Raw genomic sequence first — 15,615 nt, forward strand, 5'->3', positions numbered from 1 at the left:
GATTTAGTGGAGCAAAGCTTGAAATACGTGGGCCAGATGTAGCAGTGCTGGGTAAATCAGATGTAGGAGTCCTCAGTTTATTAGATGTAGCAGAGCTGAGCTTGAAAGATGTAGCAGAGCTAGGTCAGACATAAGCATGCTTAGTTTGTTAGCTGTAGAAGATTTAAGCTAGATGCAGCAGAGTCGGTCATGTGATCCTTAGCAGCAGTAAAAAAAAGCGCATTACGAAGAGGTGGAAACGCAGACTGTTTAACAGGTGGCTCCTAGTAAAATGGGAAAGTGAGGAATCAAAGCAGGACCTACCAATACCAGCGGTGCCATATTACGTGTTGCATCAGGTGGCAGATAATCTATTTGGTACAAAAAAATAAAAATAAAAGTAGTATTACCAATGATACTGTACTGGATATGTGATACACAGAGCTTTAAGAATGACAACAAAACAAAAAAATTCCAGAAAACCACATCAACATTTCCTATTAAAAAAAATCCCATTTGTGTAGGGGACGGCGGAGCGTTATGTCCCGGCATGACCCTGTATACATGTACATGCCGCATGTCACCTATAATGTGTTCCCCTCATAACTTAGAAATGCCAGTGGAATAAAAGGCTCTGGTTGCTGCAGTGTCCACAGCGGCGGTGGCGTCTGCTGCAGTGGAGGGGTGGGCTTTGCGAGGACATTTGCGACTTGTCATTGAAGCTGTGAAACGGGCCACGTCGGTCGGTAATAATCACCAGCACAAGAACTAGTCTGCGTGGAAATGTACTCAATGCTCACCTCTGCCTGAAGGTCGCCGTGCTGCGGGTATTAACCATTCAATATCCCAAACGGCTGCATCATTGCCCTTTGCACTGCGTCAGTGCAAAAAAAAAAAACTGGAAGCGAGATGGTTACATAGTGTGACTTTGGCATTCTCGGTTTTTACATTGCACCAGATTGGATTGCTTCGGATATGGCCAGCAAGAAATGCTCGGAGTTGTAGTTCAACAGAAGCTTAGCGGGTGGGTGGGGGTAATTAATACTACAGTGGCAAGAATAGATGTCAAGATATCACAATTCCAAATTCCCGAGCACTTAAGGTGTTAATACAACAATTGCTTTAGCGTACAGATTCCAAGGGACTTCTCGACACCTCGCTGACACTTTGTCTTCCCAGTAGGAGAAGAACAATCCCTCCCAGGTCATGAATCTCATAGTATTCTATAGGCCTGGATGGGGTTTGGGTGTATGTGGGAGGTGAAGGGGTCAGAGGTCTTTGTGGCTTCACAGGTCATCTGGAAAGAAAACCTATAGAAAGTGCCCCTCTTCATCACTGGCCACAAAGCGCACTACCAGCAGGAGACTGGCACGGCCCTTCAGTCCCTCCTGAGCCCGGGTACTGTCCGGCATCTGGAAGGCAGGGACAGAGGGCTATTGTGTGCGTCGGGGACAGTTCTTTGTGCTCCGCACAGCTGTGTGGGATACACAGAATAGGGAAGGGTGGAGAGGTTTAAAGGACGAGAAAAAAAAAGGCTGCAGGGTCAGCAAATCGGTGACCGATCGTCCAAGATCAGCAGCAAAATGAGGTCCAGGCACCGGCTGCTCAGGCCTGATGCTGCAGTAGAGCATTTACTGCCACTCCAGCCCTCCCTGTGAATTTGTAATGAACAGTGTCACAACTTAAAGTGTAAAAAATCGCCACGATTTCCATGTTTACCTATAGGGAAAAAAAACCACCATGATGCTGTGGAGCTCTAGCCTTCAAATTTCACAGAATAAACCTACATATAAAGTTTAGTAACTTTGCACTGGATTTTGCCTTACCTTGTGTCTTTATCACCCTTCATTTACACAGCTTCTTTCAAAACTCTTCTGGTTGCCCTTGGAAACAGACGGCAGTTTGTGGTCAGACATGTGACTGCTTAGCGCTACCTGTGTAACGGTCACATGAGCTCCCACCGGCGACAACAGAATTCAATATTTAGCTTTATATGTAAAAAAGGAGAAGAAAATTTTATGTAACCCAAAATCCGTACAAAATAGGGGCTATACTGTGTTGTGGACCTGTAGGCACTCCATGTGTTGATGTAGAGTGCCTCCATTAGAAGTAGCTATGGTTCTGGGGGAGAATACCTCTCCTAATCTGTCATGTGATGGAGAATGCCAGGATTACTTTTCTCCGAGATTTATGAGGAATTTGTAGGTAAGAACCTCAATGTGCCATCATATAAAAACTGGAGGTGCAGTGTGGGCCCATAGCTGGCTTTTACAATACGAATAAGGCAAATGATGGTGTTTCCCATGAATGACACTTATCACCTATTCACAGGACAGAGAAAATGATAACTGGGGACCCCACCAATCACTAGAACGTGGGTCCCGTTTCCCCCTATTTGAATGGAGCGGCTGTCAGGCATGGGCGTTGCCGCTCCATTCAACTATATAAGACTGACAGATACAGCACTCGGCTTTCTCCGTCACTGACAGAGCAGCGCGCATCCCCGACAGCCGCTACATTCAAATTAGGGACACTGGACCACTGTTCTTCTGATCATGGGGGTCCCAGCAGTGAGTCCTCCAGCGATCTGATACTGATCAACTATCATGTGGCTAGGTGAGAAGTGTTGTTCATGGGTTTAAAATGTAAAGGCCCTATTACACTGGCCAATTATCGGGCAATTGATCGTTCATACAACGCTCGTTGCCGATAATTGCCCTGCATTGTCGGCGGCACATCTTGGTGTGTAAACAGGGAGACGCGCTGCCAACATGATAATGTATGGAGACGAGTGATCGGAGTAACGAGTGTTCGCCCCCATACATAGCTCCTTGTGAAAGGAGTAAACGAGCGCTAATCAACGAGCTGTCTCACTGATCGGCGCTCGTTTATACGGCCCAGGACTAGCCATGTAAGAAGACCTTAACTGTGCCATGTTCTACACGATGGGTTGTGATGTAGACAAAGAGCAACATCCTCTAGACATAAGCGGTTTAAACTTCTATTCATTTGTTTTTTTGGTTTCTGGGTGACTACTATTCTGGCTGTTATTAAGGCTCCCACACATGTGGTCGCCCAGCTTTCTAGAATTCTTACCCTCATGCACACGACCGTATTTTTGTCCACCCGTAAATACGGGTCCTTGGTCACACGTATTCGACCCGTATTTACGGGCACGTTTTCACTGCAAAATTGCACTGCACTAATCGGCAGCCCCTTCTCTCCATCAGCGCAGGATAGAGAGAAGGGACAGCCCTTTCCGTAATAAAAGTAAAAGAAATTCATACTTACCCGGCCGTTGTCTTGGTGACGCGTCCCTCTCTTGACATCCAGCCCGACCTCCCTGGATGACGCGCAGTCCATGTGACCGCTGCAGCCTGTGATTGGCTGCAGCGGTCACATGGGCTGAAACGTCATCCTGGGAGGCCGGACTGGAGGAAGAAGCAGGGAGTTCTGGGTAAGTATGAACTTTTTTTTTTTCTTTACAGATCTATATTGTGATCGGTAGCCACTGTCCCTTGTGCTGAAAGAGTTACTGCCGATCGTTTAACTTTTTCAGCACCCTGGCCAGTGACTATTTACTGACGTCGCCTAGCAACGCTCCCGTAATTACGGGTGCACACACGTAGTCACCAGTAATTACGGGAGCCCCATAGACTTCTATGGGCCTGCCCGTGCCGGAATTACAGCCTGAAATAGGACATGTTATTTTTCAACGGCACGGGCACCTTCCCGTAAGCATACGGGGAGGTACCTGTGGCCAATAGAAGTCCATGGGCCCGTAATTACGGGAGTTTTTACGGTCGTGTGCATGGGGCCTTTAGTGTAGCTAAACGTTTGACAAACTTCTGACACGTAAGAAGTTTTGATTGGTGTGGGTTCGAGCACTTAGACGCCCACCAATCGCTAGAACAAAGAAGCCGGATTGCTCGTGTGAGCGCTCAGCCGCTTCGTGTCTGTTCAGCTTTATCCGGAAATCAACGTATCTAGAGTACGGACTCAATAGAAAGTCTATGAGACCGTACTCCGATAAATCGGCTTTCCGGAAAAAAGTTGAACAGACACGAAGCGACTGAGCGCTCACACGAGCAATCCAGCATATTCGTTCTAGAGATTGGTGGGGGTCTCCGTGCTCGGACCCCCAACAATCCAAACTTATGACATGTCACTATGACCTTGTCAAACGTTTAGCTACACTTTAATGGCAAATCTAGAGGACAGTTTCACACAACTGTAATCCGGCCACATTTTATTATAACTACTATGGCCGCAACAACTTCATAAAACCCTAGGGGGCAGAAATTAGATTCTGCAGGACTGCAAAGGGTTCTGGGAGTTGTGGCTGTAATACTTACCCCTGTTGGTTATTACCCCGGTTTCCCAGGAGCAGATAAAACAAACAAAATCGCTGCATAGGATTTATAACCACTAAAGAAAGCATTTCAGAGGCTTATACTTTTCGTTTTATTTTAGGTTGAAGCGTTTATAATGAATTGTAATATCCAGGGTGTGGGTGGAGGAGAGTGCTTTTTACCATGCGCTCAAGACAAGCCGTTCTCTGTACAATCCCATTTTGTCTTTGGACTTGACTTGTTCAGCTCGCTGTCATAAAGTGCTGACATTAGAGCTCAGTACAAATTATTTCAATCCAGGACATGTTCACACCGAGTCTGTCGTGCTGCTGCATATACAGCCATTGTCGAATATATTTCTATTATTCAATGCCCATCCGTTTCTTATTACTAGGACACTACAAGTCTCGTTATGTTTGCCAGGCCAGTAGTTGTAGTCCTCTTCTTACAATCAGGGGTAGCTACCCTTTGGTGCTTTGCATTAAACACTACAGGGGGTTTTACACTGGGGGTGTTCATAGAACGCTCGTTGCCGATAATTGCCCTGCGTAAACAGGGAAACGATCAGACGACGGAGTAACGAGCGCTCGTCCCCAACCATAGCTCCGTCTGACAGGAGCAAACGAGCGCCGAGTGTCTCATTGATCGGCGCTCGCTGCACCGGCTGAGTGTTGGCCGGAGTAAAAGGGCCTTAATAGTCCCAGCCTGCCCTTGTAATAATCCAGAAATCAATCCCACAAATAACAGAGCAGATGAGATGAGAGCTGTAGATTCACACCAGGCCCCCTCTAGCTCATACTGTCCTATCCTTACTTTTACAGCCGAGTAAAACAAATAAACCCTTTCTTCTTAAGACTCACAATAAAATAAACCAAAATCCTACAGCTCGCGTCCAAAAGGCCGAGACTGAGGTTAGGCTGTGGCTACACTGCAACGTACATCTCCAGTATTGCTGCAGCATACAATCCATAGAATGGATATGCCATAGGTATGTAGATCGGTGGGGGGCCGAAACAAAGGCTTAACTTGAAACTCGTGTTGCCCCACCAACCATGCACCATTTATAAAACTGGGGCCTTCTTATGTGGCAGAGGGGCCTTTGCCCCATCAGGGTGCAACTTGTACCTCTGTGCCTTCTGCCGACAAGCTCCCTATTCCTGGCAGAGAAGTGGCCGTAAATGCAAGGTCTTCCTCCATTAAAGTGAATAAATGGAAACAGCTGCGTTATATGATCGCTCTTGGTTGAAGCTCCATTGGTTGGACCCCTCAACTATCACACTTTTATGGTATATCTATGCCATGATGCCTGTTGTTGCGAAAATCGTACAAGACAAAGAAAGTTTCTTCATGCATAAGTCACTCGGAAGGTACGGATACGCCATGCGTGCGGAAATCCAGCTAGTAGGCAGTCTTTAAGACAGTGCTCCTTTGGAAAAAGTATGAAAAATAGCTCTCCTCCAGAGGGAAGTAATCTGTCTCTCTAGCGCCACTTATAGGTGACTACCCTGTAAGCCAATATGTCCATTGGGTGTGTGTATCCCCTCCATACCGAAGAGTATATAAACAAACCCTACCCAAGGACTTTAAGATCAGCGCTTGGGGACCAAACTTCAGAAGGAAGTAAATTAGGTGTGAGCACTACACATATTGATCTATATTCCCGGAGCTCCCCTTTAAGACATTTCAGAGCCATTCTCTCAGCTCAGCAGCGCTGTGAACACGGATAGCTATTTATATTGCCTTATTACATTTCCTCAGAATGAAAAACAATCCGCAATTAAATATGATTGATTTAGTACAAATTACTTAATGCGAGCTAAACCATAATTGGTTGCGGTGGGTTACGGCACGCTTACTTTTCCTCCAAGACAAACGCAGCGATGGTAATAATGCAGACTGATAAATGCTGTAACCTCTGAGCTAGGTCTAGATTTACATATTGCACACGAATGTCGTTTTCAAGCACTTTGTAGTCACCATCTAAATAAAGGAGCAGCATTAATCACATGCAGAGGATCAGGGATGCTTTAACTTTTGTATCTGTCAGGACAGTGTGGGCAGATGGGTAATGAGACCGCGCCCTAGGCCCTGAGCAAGGCCTTGCTTGATGCGGACTCACAGAGCCCCGTACTGAAGTTATTCGTGGATTATAATAATAGCAATATTATCATTATATAATAATAATCCCCCAACCATCTCACCAAGGGTGAAACGGGGGTGTTATATAGGCAGTTCCTACGGGCCCAGCACTCGATTTGGCTCACACGCCCCAAATCCTATTAATATAAGGGGCAAAGCTTGGGGTAGACCTTTCCTAGCGACATCTTATTGAACATAGATTGACTCCTTAATATATTTTGAGAACATTCGGAGCTCCGTATTTCTGATACCGAGCTCCAAATCTCCTGTATAGATATAGAGTTACAGGATACAATTCATGCCGCCTGCAGCCACCACTAGAGGGAGCTTACTGCATACAGTCTGTACATTGAGCTCAATAATAAAACAGTATGCAGTAAGTTCCCCCTAGTGGTGGCTACAGGTGGACAGCATTTTATTTTTTATCTCTATGTCAGGGATTGAGAGCTTTAACCACCATCAAGATACCTTAGTAAATTATCAGTACATAATGATGGACCTAAAAATAACATAGTGCTGTAAAAGAGTGATGTCATTGCATCAGGCATGATGATGTCACTCAGCTCAGGGCACGCTCAATAAGTGATGTCATCAGTTTCAGTTCACCCTATCTATCCGACCAGTCGTGACTTTCTGGAACTTATAACTCCGCATCAGTGAGGGGCCCACAGCATTTTTGCTTGTAACTGCATCGAAGCCTCTATTCTTACATTTGAGGGACATTTCCAAATTCAGCAGCTGACGAGAGGGCAGACATAGCTAGCAATAAAACAGAAGAAAACGATGGAAAGGGCTCATGTTAGGTGTCACCGAGGAGAGGTGACATTCCACACTCCCAGGTGATGTCAGAGGGAGATAAAAGAAAGATGGCTGCTTGCGGTGCTCGCGTGATTAATGGTTCTGCCCACGGTTCACTTGAGTCTTTATGAACGTTTGAATAGCTTTTTCTTGTACATTGTGTCTTTCCATAACTCAGCTGTTTTCCCTATGTCAGTTCAGCACAAATGAACTGGGACTTATGGTAATGAATTGTCACGCTAACCATGGCTGCCAGTTACCGTGCCTTTAAAGCACTCTACCATAATATTACTATACCATTATTTGCTGCAAGGCGTAAGCACTGATGTATAGTATGAGTGTTAATGAGTCGGTGGGATTGGATGATAAACGCAGCGGTCACAGAACCGACAGGCTCTTATTGGCTGACACAGAGGACAGCTGTGATTGGCTGCGTTCTCTCTTTTTTTTTTTCTATGGCAGCTCTGACACGTACTGCTAACTGGAAAATACATTATTATACAACATTAGTGGCAGCAGAGCAAATAAGAATCTCAGCACTTGCCTGGAAAAGAGGACAGGCATGCAATTCAATACTTGCACTCGTCACCAAAAATGTCCTTCGATTTAACCCTACTCTTGTCAGGAATGATTATGGAAGGTTTGAAACAACTAAAATTTTGTAAAGCATCGCCTCCATACACCGCCCATGTATAACATAGGCCAGCGGCATGAGATGAAGCATAGGAACCTTTTGGGCCCCTTCGTCAAGCAGGTGCGACCACAACCTGTGTACCCCCCAGAGCTACGCCACTGACATAGGCCTAAACTGGCAGTATACTAGCACGAGAAACCATAGGAGTGTGCCCACACTTTCTTCAGGGCATGCACGCAAGAAGCTTAAGATGTTGAGAATGACCTATGAGCTCCAGAAGAGAAAATACTGCTCCAGTATTGCATCCCCTTCCCTAGTTTATACATAGACCGCCAACCACGGTCTGGCATGGTTTCCAGCTTGTAGTATTGGGGGGGGTCTGGATACAACGGACACATCCTGAATGGCGTAAAGAGATTAAAACTTACCAGAGTTCGGCTTCGTTCACATCTGCGTTGGAGACTCCGTTAGGGGCCTCCATCGAAGATCCGGCCGAAATTACCAGAAACAAATAGCTGCTGCGCTATTGTTTTCAGTAAAACCCCGACGGAACACATTAAAATCAATGGGCTCCGGCAGCCGCCGGTGGTGTCTGTGGTGCAACCGAATTGGTGTGTCCGGTATTTTCATTGCTCAGCTCCTATGACAGGGTAGAGCGACGGAAATGCAGAGCAGATGTGAACATAGCCTTAAAGTTGAGCCCAGGTCTCAGACACTTATTATATTACGGAATTGCATTCTGAGCAATTCCCAAATACAAGGTTATTAGGGAATGTAAGGTTGAGATCATGTGTGTGCAGGGCACTGTGGGTAGTCAGGTGGTGTAACAAATAACCATGGGGCCCCATAATGAAACTTGGAATGGTGCCCCGGTCCTTTAGCACATAAAAGTCTTTATTATTTTGGTCTCCACTCTGTGTCTTTTCCTCCTTTTCTTGGCCCCTTGGTGATCTGCATTCATTTTCCCACTCTCACCTTACATCATCCACAGCTATCCCTGGCTGCACCTCACCTCTGAGAGGAGATGGGCCCCTCAGTTGCTGGGCCCCATAGCAGGTGCTCTGCCCGCAGGTAGCGGTGAGCGTTGTCTGTATTCTAGTGAACAGCATCTGCAAAGAGAAGGTGATTTCTCAATAGTTCTGTGCGCGGATTATCTGACAATAACATATATAAGGGAATTGCTCAGATGGTAACTAAACATTCAACAAACTTTTGACATGTAATAGTGACATGTCAGAAGTTTTGATTGGTGGTGGTCCGAGCACTGAGACCCCCACCAATCGCTAAAACTAAGCGTCAGAAGTGCTCGTGTAAGTGCGGAGCCGCTCCGTTTCTGTTCGGCTTTTTCCGGAAATCAATGTAGCGGTGTACGGACTCGATAGAAAGTCTCTGAAACATCGGCTTCCCGGAAAAAGCAGAACAGAAACGAAGCAGCAGAGCGCTCACACGAGCACTTCTGCTGCTTCGTTTTAGCGATTGGTGGGGGTCTCAGTGCTCGGACCACCACCAATCAAAACTTCTGACATGTCAGAAGTTTGTTGAATGTTTAGTTACCCTTTCATTTTATGTATTATTTTTCGCCTATTTTCTTAAATTCAGGTAAAACGAGGGAGTACACTGAAGACACAGTGGAGGAAAGAAAATATAAAACACGTCGTCATTTTAAGACCTGGCGCAGCGCATCTTCTTTTCCGTCTGTCTGCCTACAAACTATTTCTTGTTTCAGATTCCACCCATTTTTCTATTTTAAATACGATCCAGGACATGGTCAGTCTTAAAAAGACTGAAAACAATTTCAAAGTTTCCTTATAATTTGCTGCTTTGGTCTCCAGGCTACAACTCCCATCATGTTCCGACAGCCTGTGATTGCCCAGACACAATGACCATTGTAGTTTTTCTGCCCAGTTCCAGACTACGGTTTTAAAGAGGTATTACACGTATTTTTAGACTGAGCGCATTTATAATATAATCTTTTAATAGAATTGCCTTTAAGTTATTGGGGCCTGACAGATTCTGGATTGTCCAAAATTCTGAATTATCAGACACAAATATGACAACCCATAGTCTCATCAGCTTATGGGGAGGCTCCTCTTGAGCCTTCAACGCCACTGCTCGATGTCCAAGAAGATTCATGCAGAAAAACGTACATATTCCTATTAGTATACATGGCAGACAATTTTCTATCAATCTGATGGTGGCCTTAAAGAGTACCCGTCACCTCACTGGACATGTCTATTTTAATAAATATTTGTATTCCCCATGAAATAACAAATGTGGAACATATTTTTTTTTTAGAAGTCTGTGTTGCTCTGTTATTCCTCCTGGGAATGTTGGAACAAATTGACAACTGGCTGCTAGCATTCCCCTAGTCAAAGGGGTGTGTCCCTATACACTGACTGTCACCGCTGATTGGACATTGTCAGATACTCCCCCCAACTGGTAACACCCAGTTGAAAATTTAGTCATAAAGTTCTAGGAGGAATAACAGAAGAACGGCACAACAGAGAGTTCTAAGAAAAGATCCCCAAAATAGCTATTTCATGGGCTCATAAGTATTACCTAAAAAAAAAAAAACGTGTCAGGAGAGGTGGCGGAGTCCTCCTTAAGGTGCCCATCAGATAGCTAGAAAACGGTATGCCTTATCTGCTAAAAAGGTATATGTATCGAGTTGCAGCTGAAGCCCAAATGAATACATTGGAGTTGCATGCAATCTTGTGGACCGCAGCGGTCACTCAGTAGTTAAAAATCAATCAATTGTGCTACAAAAAGACTCCGTTTAGCTCTAGCCTAGTTTACTAAAACAGACAGGTTGGGAAAGGTGACAGGTCTTCGTTAAAGGGGAGAATCGAGAATTATTACTGATCCATAGGATAGGTGATATTTGTCTGATCGCTGAGAGCCCCACCAATGGGACACCGATCGATCACAGTAACAGGGGTCCTGAGCCCCCCAGATCCTCCTCACTGCACCCCTCGCAGCGAGGTGGAGCTTGAGTGACATTCGATGTCTATGGCACGGATAGAAACAGCTAAACGCGTGAGGAGGAACGGGGACTCCCGTTCTCTCAAATGCTGGGGGTCCCCCAGCGATCAGACAATTATAAGCTATCCTACGGCTAGATGAGGATTGTCAATTCCCCTTTAAGTAGCCATTTAGTTGATGTAGTTATGCCGACTAGTTTAGCATTGATATGGTATCTGAAAGATACCCAAACCTAAGCAGTTTACCCCGGCTTTGACCTAGACTAATAAATGCTGCCGATAATACTGTTGGTGCCAAGGGTTGGTGCCAGGGGTTGGTGCCAGGGTCCGAAGACCAAAGACCGTTTGGTGAGGGAGCGGTGCCTGTCACACAAGACTAGACTTTCACTGTTTGACAGGCAGTCACTCTAACCGTTTGGCTTTATGTACATTATGTGGAAAACCCCTTTAGGAACCCTGGTTTAAATGGGCACTAGTATTCATGGCACCACTGGCTGATATAAGGCTCATTCTAATAGAAAGCCCTCAGTACAGAAATTGTGTAGAGAGAAAGCAAAAAGATTCCTGACAGGTGATGTAGGGAGGAGATCAGACCAGATGACTATTTAGACAAGACATGAAGAAGAGGAGAGGTGACCGTGCGGCAGGTTTTAGCAACCAGTAAATGTCAGATCAATAGGACATCGGTAATAAATAGTGTGGAGGTGGCGGTGAGAAGGATTCAGAGATGATTACAAAGATCCAGTGCTGAAACAAAACTCCAAGGGGACACGTGGGCAGTTTGGCGTCTAATCAGTAATGGAAAATACATCTGGAAATAGGAGTGAATGGCTCAGTGCTGGGAGCAGCAGCAAACACAAGGCAGACGTCTCACCGGAGGAGAATACCAGGAGTGGAGGGAAAGCCGGACAAACCCTGGGCTCACCGCGGGTGAGTTGTGGCTATACACTTATATCTATGATAACAAACAGGTCGTTGCCCTTTCTTCTGGCAGAGATGGGGTTAAGGAGATTATCCAGTTTGGACTAACAATAGGGAGTCCTAGTCACGTTGGGGGTCTTACCAAATGATATCAGTAAGGGATCGGAGGATCTGGGGGTCCAGGACACCTGCCATCGTGATCAGTCGGGGTCCCATCGGTTGGGCCCCTAGCGATCAGACAATTATTACCTATCCTATGGTAGATTGCTCCATAAATGGTCAATTTCCCATAAAGCATTGCAGGGCGCCCAATGAAATCAGTGGGCATCCAATGTCTTCAATAGATAAACTTTACAGCTGAGAGTTTAGATTGTAGAAGGGGGTTCAATCAGGGGACCCACCATCTATTAGATGGGCATGCCCTAGTAGGGAACAGAGCAGACGACCCCTTTAAGTATATTGATCAGATCCTGTGGACTACAGATCAACATCAAGTGTCACAGTCGGGCGTCAGGGTGGGCGGCTGTCTGTATTTGCCGCACAGAAATACTTAAGCCACAGCTGTCCGATGTATTATTTATGTAGCAGCTTCTCCGCCGTAAGAATGTATTGACATCTGCTGACCTTGGCAAGGATGAATAATCTGTCAGAGACTTTTGCAAGTATAAAAAGAAAGTGACTTATGGCCGAGGTGATGAAAGGTTGACCTAACAGTTATAGCTATAGTGCGCAATCTGCCATAGAGGCTAATAGCAGAATAGAGCAGCATGCCTATGAGCGCTCCCTGTCAGGCTGAAGACGGCTCACATAGAATGTCTATATGAGCCGTCTTCAGCCTGACCGAGAGCGCCGAAGGTGCAGGGCGCTCAGATGAGTGCTGCCGCACCTTCATTTCAGCAACTATGGGGGGTCTCAGCACCCACACCCCACCGATCCATACTTTTGATATGTCTCTGACATATCAAAAGTTTGATGAAAGCGCAGTTACTCTTTAATCATGAACTTCAATAGTGTGAATTAATCCAAGACCATGGTCATACTCCGGATTCAACTTTCTCGGTGGGTCTTCCACTCAGGTTAGGAGAGCTTCCCTCCTCACGTAAAGAGAACGAAGTGACAAAGCAAAAAAATAAATAAATGGCGGTCTTAGTGGTTTTTGCTCTTTAAAGTGAATTTCCACCTTTCATCGTCATGTCATTTTTAGGTCCAATTCTGAGTCAAACAACTTCAAAGGGTGAGAGATCCGCGTCAAATCCCCAACGTGGCCTTAGAGGCCAGCCAGAATTTTATCATTTAACTCGGTCTTTGCAGGAGATTTATATTTTTAAAAAAACACAACGACCACTATAACTAACGAAGAATGACGGAGCGATTTACATGAAGAAATACAAAAGATATAAAACGGTGTTTAAGGGTAGACATAAAAAATAGTTCACCTGCAATTTCTTAGTACAAACAATGGTGCTTACTTGCCATTTCAGGGTGCACAGCTATGATGCCTTCCTATTGAACACCCCAGTAAAGCATTCATATCTAATCCTGTAGGACGCGGAGTGGGAGTGGTAGAAATAAGACATCAAAGTCCTCCTGGACACCGAAAACACCTCTTTATTCAGATCACTTTGAAATCCTTTTCCTAAAATGCAGATTTTTTTTAAAAAAATGAATCTACAAAGAAATTGGAGCAAATTTGTAAATACATTACTTATCTTGTACTTGTAATAGAAATATCGCTTAGGCTGCTCTACGCTCGTGCCTTCAATAGGTCTATGCGTCCTTTGAGTACAAGTATTTAGACAACGGATATATTATTCTACACACGTCAAGGAATCTGACTGGTATGACATTAAGACCTCTTCATCAGCAAGTTATTACTCTAAGATCAATGATCAATCAAAGGCTATGGTGTGACTGCCACCTGGTGGACAACATGCTCATAGGTGTTTTTTTTTTTTTTTTAATAGAGGACAAATGCATACACATAATAATTTATTTCATCCAATTGGCAGAGTCTTGCGAGTACCCATACAGCCTATAATTGTTTGGTAGTCGTATTTGGCACATGCTGTTTCCACCTGTACGGTTCAGACTATACTTTAATGCATGCTCCCATTTTTTGGAATTAACAATGCATTTCACAAATTCAAGGGGACACAAACGCTTAAAGATATCAAAACGCGTTTGATTTGCAATATGGGTCGGCGCCTTCGCTCCATCTATTTTTTGGAGTGAAAAGGACAACGTTGTAGAAGATCCAGGAGGTCCAGATGTTTTACACAGAGCAAACATACGTGTGCCAGACAGCCATGGTCAGTTATTTATTGGTGGGACAGCAACAGGCTGTATTATTAACCCACCATAAAAGAGGGTATTGTGGATGACCAGCACATACGCTTTATGAGATTCCCATAGAGGGCATTATCCCCCTTGGTAGGAGTATTTCCTGTCTGGTCCATCTTGGAAAACAGGATTACACAGATATGGCAACCCATTCTGCATACTCTATATCACACGGTCTGAGTTGGAGGATGTCAATGGATCCTCTGATCTGCAGAAGCGCAAAAGTATTACATTCTCCTAAGCAAATATACTAAAACAGTCATACATACAGTAAAGCGCGCCGCCTACTGCTGTCTATAGGGAACTGCAGCCTAAAAACTATTCATTTCATGGCTGCCATTCTGAGGCTATGTTCACACGCTTAGGGTATGTTCACACGGCCTATTTACGGACGTAATTCGGGCGTTTTTGCCCCGAATTACGTCTGAAAATAGCGCCTCAATAGCGCTGACAAACATCTGCCCATTGAAAGCAATGGGCAGACGTTTGTCTGTTCACACGAAGCGTATATTTACGCGCCGCTGTCAAATGACGGCGCGTAAATAGACGCCCGCGTAGAAGAAGTGACCTGTCACTTCTTTGGCCGTAATTGACTCCAATGAATAGCAGCGCTAATTACGGCCGTAATTGACGCGGCGTTCAAGCGCCTGCACATGCCGGTACGGCTGAAATTACGGTAATGTCTTCAGGCTGAAACATCCCCGTAATTTCAGCCGTTACGGACCCCCGCCGTGTGAACATACCCTTAACAAAAAATGTCTGAAAATACAGAGCTGATTTCAGAGAAAACAGCCTCTGATTTTCAGGTGTTTTTGAAGCTGAAAATTAAATTTGGAGCTTCTTTTGAGGCTTCTTTTCAGGCGTTTTTTGAGGCGTTTTTCATAATGTTCAATGGAAAATCAGCTCCAAAAAAACGCCTCAAGAAGTGACATGCTACTTCTTTTTACGCTCCGTTTTTTTTAAACAGAGGAGTAAAAAAGACGCCCTGTATGAACTAAATGCTGTTTTTCCCATTGATTTCAATGGGCAGATGTTTGTAGGCGTTCAGCTTCCGTTTTTTCAGGCGTTTTTCAAGGTGTAAACGCCCAAATTACGTCTGAAAACACTGCGTGTGAACGTACACTTAGGGTATGTTCACACGGCAGTGTCCAATACGCCTGAAATTACGGAGATGTTTTCAGGCGAAAACAGCTCCGGAATTTCAGACGTAATGGCATGTGCAGGCGTTTTTCACAGCGTCAATTACGGACGTAATTGGAGCTGTTTTTCAATGGAGTCAATGAAAAACGGATCCAATTACGTCTCAAGAAGTGACATGCACCTCTTTGACGCGGGCGTCTTTTTACGCGCCGTTTGTTGACAGCGGCGCGTCAAAAAAAAGCCTGTGTGCACAGAACATCGTAACCCCATTGATTTCAATGGGCAGATGTTTGCCGGCGGTTTGGAGCCGTATTTTCGGATGTAGTTCAAT

General features: G+C 45.0%; 1 long non-coding RNA gene across 4 annotated transcripts in view; it reads right to left on the reverse strand.

Annotated features, from left to right (window-relative positions):
- Positions 1-15,615, reverse strand: part of LOC142659231 (uncharacterized) — a 20,679-nt gene continuing 5,064 nt past the window's right edge. Inside the window, exons 3-5 of one of the 4 annotated variants that reach the window (XR_012850287.1) lie at positions 13,274-13,440; positions 8,915-9,011; positions 1-350 (exon numbers count right to left, since the gene is read on the reverse strand). This is a non-coding gene — a long non-coding RNA (uncharacterized LOC142659231). Of the gene's footprint in view, positions 351-7,989; positions 9,012-13,240; positions 13,441-15,615 lie in introns of those variants that run through there. The other 3 variants (XR_012850286.1, XR_012850285.1, XR_012850288.1) reach the window with 3 other exon arrangements.

This window comes from Rhinoderma darwinii, chromosome 8, assembly GCF_050947455.1.
Source record: "Rhinoderma darwinii isolate aRhiDar2 chromosome 8, aRhiDar2.hap1, whole genome shotgun sequence".
Classification (NCBI taxonomy): Eukaryota; Metazoa; Chordata; class Amphibia; order Anura; family Rhinodermatidae; genus Rhinoderma; species Rhinoderma darwinii.